The sequence below is a fragment of the Triticum dicoccoides genome, chromosome 2A, assembly GCF_002162155.2.
Source record: "Triticum dicoccoides isolate Atlit2015 ecotype Zavitan chromosome 2A, WEW_v2.0, whole genome shotgun sequence".
Taxonomy (NCBI): Eukaryota; Viridiplantae; Streptophyta; class Magnoliopsida; order Poales; family Poaceae; genus Triticum; species Triticum dicoccoides.
Window position 1 is genome coordinate 150446783 of NC_041382.1, and position 6312 is coordinate 150453094.

Sequence of the window (6312 nt, forward strand, 5' to 3'; positions counted from 1 at the left end):
GACCGGTGAGGCAACTCTAGGCCACCTAGGTAGGCGATGTGCGCCCCACCTCCCATGTTAGGTGACTTTGTGTGGGTGGTCGAGAGTTTTTAGGCGACTTGGTTCGACCGGTGAGACGACGCTAGCCACCTAGGTAGGCGATGTGCACCCCACCTCCCATGTTTGACAACTTTGGGAGGGTGGTCGAGGGTTTTTAGGTGACTTGGTTCGACCGGTGAGGCGACACTAGGCCGTCTAGGTAGGCGATGTGCGCCCCACCTCCCATGTTTGGCAACTTTTGGAGGGTGGTCAAGGGTTTTTAGGCAACTTGGCTCGACCGGTGAGGCGACACTAGACCATCTAGGGAGGCGATTTTTGGTTGGGTGGTCGATTTGTATTAGGCTCGGATAAGAAAAAAAATGATAAAACAGAAAAGAAAAAAATGCGGAAAAAATAAAATAAAATATGGGATAGGGGTGCCCTTGCCTGTTATCCTTCTTTGGGCACTTGATTTCGTGGAGTTTCCAATCTGCAATCTGCACACTTGAATTGTTGTAGTGCCTCTCCCAGTTTATTTTGATGCCCTTCATGATTTTGTTCGCATTTTCTACTAATGCCTTGTCCTTGAACGTCCTTGCCGAGTCTAGTACCTCGAATCGCTTGTCCCTGATGTTCAACACCATTAGCCAATAATGCCCTGTCTCCTTTGGATTCTCCTTGTCCAGAATCTCGAGTGTCGGAAATGATACCTAGTTGATGAGAGAGTGGGTGAGATGGGACAAAAAAAAGAAAAAGGATAGAGGGAAGCATGAAGAAAACTTCATTGTCATTTTTTTCTTACTGATTCACATCTGCTTAGCCTTCTAGTTTTGTTATCAAAATGTTTGTCTATGCCGTTCCTTGTGAAACTATTCTTCTGGAAGAATGTCTAGCAACAACGAATGGTGATGTAAAAAGAAGAGAAGTGGTAACATATTAGTTGTTGTGCTTCTAGGATAAAAAACTAAAAGAAGATCAAAAAACGGATAAGGGGCGGGGGAATTCTTTCAGCTACTCATAGTGGCATTAATCTCTTCTTTGGCCTCAGCCCTGCTTCCCTCAATGCAATGATTGCCATCTCGGCCACCATGCTGTCCATCTTCTATCCAGGTGCCATTGATTGTGCAAGTTCATTGCAGCTGATGTAGAGCGCGTCATAGTTTATGATGGGCTTGCTGTTTTGAAATTTAGCACATACAAATAAAAACAGAAAAAGATGTCGGCTTGCCTTGTGTGGGTCACATTATACTGGCACACAACATCGTAGATGTAGCGAACTTTCTTTGAGCAGTAGAATGGATCTGTGTTCTCTGGGCATATGTATGGCGACCTGAGTTGTGCTGGTGCCCTTACAACTCTCCGCTCGTTCCCAACCACTGCTGGAGTCCTTGATGAGCTAGCGACATTTTCTGCATTTGTGGTTGCTATGACTGATGTTTTTGAATTTTGATCGTTGATTTGCCTTCCATTTCTTAGCCTCTCCTCCATCTCTAGCCTCTCCTTTTCTTTCTTCAATGCAAATGCCTTTTCCGCCTCATAGCACACTTTTTGTAGCTCCTCCGGGTCCAATCCCCATTCATCTCCGCTTTCTGACATACATGCATCTAGGTTGTGTGGCTTCAGTTCTGTGGATTGGCCTCTGTTGGTGCCCTCATCTTCATGAAAACTCATGTTAAGGTCGAAAGCTGGACAACCTTGTGTTGCTCCGACTGGGTGGTTTGTGTAGCTTGATGGTGTGAAGACAGGGTTTGATGAGCCAGCTTGTGCCTATTGCATTGCTTGCTGCTATGCGAGTGGCCCCAATCGTAGCTTCTTCCTGATCGTAGCCGTTGCCAACTGTGTTGCATGGGCTTCCCTGGATTGCACTGATGTGGGTGTTCCCCCTTTCTTTTGGCTGCTAGGGGCTAGGCACGACTTGCTTGTTGTAGGAGTACTGGAGCTGACCATGTATGGAACACCAGTGGCTGGACTTGGTGTGTGTACAGATGCTTTATGATGCACAAAATGGTCGAGAGGTGGGGCTGATGATATTTGAGTGACATCAAGTATTGTGATTTATTCACTGCCCAGAGGTGTGTTGCCCTTGTGCCCATTTTCTACTGGTCCATCTGTATTTGTTGTTGTGTGAGTTTGCATTCCAAACCCATTGGTTGTTGTGTGACCCCGCTGGTTTACCTTGCCTGCAAGATTTGCATGGCTGCACTCTGGGGACTTGCCTGCTTTTGCACCCTCCCTAGCCGGGTCTGTCTCGGGTGCTGACTTCTGTTTGATAGTCACATTTCCACTGTTCCTCGAGGCAAAATTTTGGATTTGAGTTTGTTTTGCTTTGAAGCTGCGGTCCTTGGGGAGACAAAATCATAAGAGCTATTTCCGTTGCACCTTGCTTGTCCATCTTCCCCTGACTCTGAGCTTGGCATAAACTTTGTGTTGTCCTCCGGGATTCCCCCATGATGCTCGGACTCTTCGATTCTTATGCATGGAATGCATGCAGCCCTGCGACGCTTTGTCTTGTGTGAATTGCTCCTAGAGTCCCTGGCATCCTCCCTATCCAGACTGCCGACCTCTTCAATGAAAATAACCATTCTATCCGAACATTCTGAGCACAATGAGCTAACCATTGCAGCGATCTTCCTCTTCTTCTGCATTAAGATGCATTTTCATAGGAAAAAACACACGGAAAAGAAATGTTAGGGAAAAAAATCATGAATCAAAAAAAATAAAGCCGGGTGGTTTTAAAACTGAAGAAGTATTATATAGGAAAAAAGAAACAACTACTGAAAAACTTAATGCATATGTGAGTAGAAGAGATAGGAGCGAAACGTTGTTTTCTGCTCTATGTTTTTAGATGTAGGCAAAACTACTGAAAGAAAATTTGAGATGGCTATGCAACTTCACTGTAAAAAACAACTGAAAAGAAAAATGGAAAGCTAGTGAAATTGTAAAATAAGAAGCTGGAGAACATACACTTATTTTGAATGTGGGTGGCAACTTTAAGAAAGCAAACTTATCGGTCTCCTCATACCCAACAAAAAGACTATTCATACGCCCGTTGCTTGTGTATCTTGGCTTCATCTGGTGGGGTGAGTGAAAAAAGCACATTAGGCTAGTGTTGTTAAGCAGAAAAGAGAAAACAAAAACTGCATCAATTAGGCTAGTGTGTTGCACATGCTTGAACTAGTTGGGTAACATTGTAAACAAGACAAAAAGAAAACAAAGAACCTGCTTTTAAAAAGGATGGATGAAAAAAAACTCACCCTAAGCTTGCCGTATCCTCCTTGGGGGTTTTGTTTGCCTTTGCGACTAGCCCTATACATTTGTTGTCCCATGCCTCTACCCGGACTGGGAAATCTGGTACTGCGATGTCTACCACCAGAGAATTGACATATAACACCTATTTTGCAGACACAAAACAAAAGAAAAGAAGGTAAAAAATAAGTTGGGAATCAGTATGGGTTAGCCTTTCTCTTTTTTGGTATACTATACAACCAAGCATAAGTAGAAAAAAAGAAAAAGAAAGAAAAAGGAAGGGAAAAGAGCCTAGCAGGTGGTACTTACGACCATATGGTGCACACAACAGTTTATAGCCTTCTTCTTGTTGCTACCCCCTAATGAAGCTTTTATCTGATTCACTATGAATGCACAGAAGTTGAGCCTCTTTACTTTCTCTAGGTCGGCGACTATTGGGTAGCATCGAGCGCTGACATGTAAGCTCGTTGTAGGGCACATGAAGGTACAAACTACCACAATCAGCCAGGCCCTCATGAAGTCATCGTCTGCTCTCCCATTCATCTATTTAATCATAGTGCAAACGGTTGTTATCTCGGGGGCGCACCCATTCTGAAAACCAAACTTGCTGTTTATGAAAGATATTGCTTCTGCATCCCACCCATAGAACACTTCCTCCCCTGAATTGCGAAGACCCAAGGTGTGGTGGACGCTTTTGGCTGTTACGGGGATCTCTCCCCTGCCTGGGACAACGACGCACTCGCTATCTGGGTCGTAGATCTGCATTACCCACCTGCTGAGGTCTGCGGGCATTGTTGTTGCTTCGATCTTCAATATGCCTCCCAGATGGTAAGTTTCTATCAGATCCTTATGCGTTGGTCCAAGCTCTTGTTTAACTTTACTAGCCTTGCCGGCGATGCTCTGTTTCCACCTTCCTGAACTTGCTTCTTCCTAGGATGCCTATGGCCTTGTATTACTCTTGCTGCACCCTGTTAGAAGCGGACATAAAAACACAAAGAAAAAGGGTGATTCTCTCTGATCCTCTGCCGAAAGTCATTTTGAAAAAAATGTTCGGTGGGGAGTGGGCAAGTACCTCGCCAGTCTGTTCATTTGTGGAGCCCTCCATTTTTAATAAAATTTCCACACGGGTGTTGGTGAAAAAAGGAAAAAAAGAGGTGCCCTTGCCTTGCCTGCATTTGAAAAAAATAAAAAAATGAGTTAGAAGAAACTGTTGTTGAAAAACCCTTGCAGACTACTGGAGGCAAAACCTTGCCTACACAAAAAAGACTAAAAAAATATTTGGGATGCATATGGGATCTGCTTCAGTTTTGGGATCGTGCCCTACGACCGCACAAATTTTTGTGCAAACAAGTAGTGATTGGTTACTTACAAAATATGTACCTGAGATTTATGAATATTAAAGAAGGGCTACCTGCAACTTCATCAGTTCTTGTTTTCCTCTAGGAGTACAACTTATTATTTTTCCTTGGAGAAGTTCATTGTATACAATCAATCACATTGTTGCTTCTAGATGTACATGCACATTGATGTGTACAATCAAATTACTGATATTCTTCCATGATTTCGTTTCAGTATGAACGGCGAAGTGCTTGCTTGAGAAAAATGTAGGCATCATTTTGCCTTACAGAAAAGATAAGATGTGTTGCAGCTATCTGGTAAACCTAACAGTTCATCTGTTCTTGCTAATTGCAGTAATTAGTATTAGTACAAAGATAACCAGATAACAAACCAAAATGTCATCATAATGCACTAAGAACACTCCTATCAACTCTCACATGTACAAGTTTCTTCAGTTTCAAAAATGTAATGCAGTTGCCGACGAAAATCATGCAAGGCGATAAGAAAATAAAAAAAAGTGAACGTTTGCTGGCTGCAACAGAGATGGACATTCCTGGCGAAACAACCACATTAATTCACTTCCATGTTCCTGAAAGTGTGTTTCAGGCGATCAAACGAGACCTACAACGAGCCCAGCGTGAATGGCTAGCTGTTCAAATCAATGTCGGAAAAAAACCTGGGCGCATCTAAGACTTTCCTCGCCTGATTCTCCGCCTCGCTCGAGCGGGCAGGCGGTGGCACGAAACCCGAATATTGTCAAAACTAGCCTAATTTTGTAGGAAACAAAATGCTAAAAGTACCCTCTCTGCATGTGAAAGCAAACTTGCCTACTCAAAAATGCCTTCCTATATACAAACTTGCCTACTGCTTGTACCCCAGGACTAAAAATGTATACAGAGAGAACTTGCTTACTAGGCGACTAAAGCAATACTACAGTATTGCCTACTGAAACACAAATGTATTGCCTACTGCACCACGCACACGCTGCCAAAAATTGCCTACTGAAAAAATTGTTCAGGTTGAGCGCCTCTCCTTCCTCATCTCACCCACGCCGCCCCCTACCTCTCCTCGCTTGTGCCTCGTCGCCCGGCCCTCACACGTACTCTGGTGAGCCCCCCGTGGCTCCCACCTCCAGCAGGACCCCTCGCCCCGGCCCTCGCCTCCTCAAAATCCCTCCCCACTCTCCCTTCTCCCCGGGAGCCTCTCCGTTTTGATCTACCCTTGATTCCCCTTGCGGTCGTTGATAACGACGAGGCCGTCGGCGACGAACCCCCAGCAGCCATGAGATGTGTGAGAGGGGGGGGGGAAACGTGGGATGAACTCACCTAGGTCGCTCGAAGAAAGTGGGATCTCACTCTCCGGGTGCCCGTCGCCGCCTCGCGCTGGACCACCAGCTCCACTCCTCCCCCGTCGCCGCTGCCTTCTCCTCCTTGTACGGCACGCGCGCGCCGTGCTACCTCTTGAGCACTGCGTTGGTTTTCCCCGAAGAGGAAGGGATGATGCAGCAAAGTAGCGTAAGTATTTCCCCTCAGTTTTTGAGAACCAAGGTATCAGTCCAGTAGGAGGCTACGCGCGAGTCCCTTGTACCTGCACAAAACAATAAATCCTCGCAACCAATGCAAATAGGGGTTGTCAATCCCTATAAGGCCACTTATGAGAGTGAGATCTGCTAGATATGATAAGATAATATTTTTGGTATTTTTGTGATAA

At 45.0% G+C, this 6312-nt stretch overlaps 1 pseudogene; it reads right to left on the reverse strand.

The window, feature by feature from the left end:
• LOC119357752 overlaps window positions 1-1689 on the reverse strand; it is a 3187-nt pseudogene extending 1498 nt beyond the window's left edge.
• Window positions 1690-6312: the final 4623 nt, after the last annotated feature.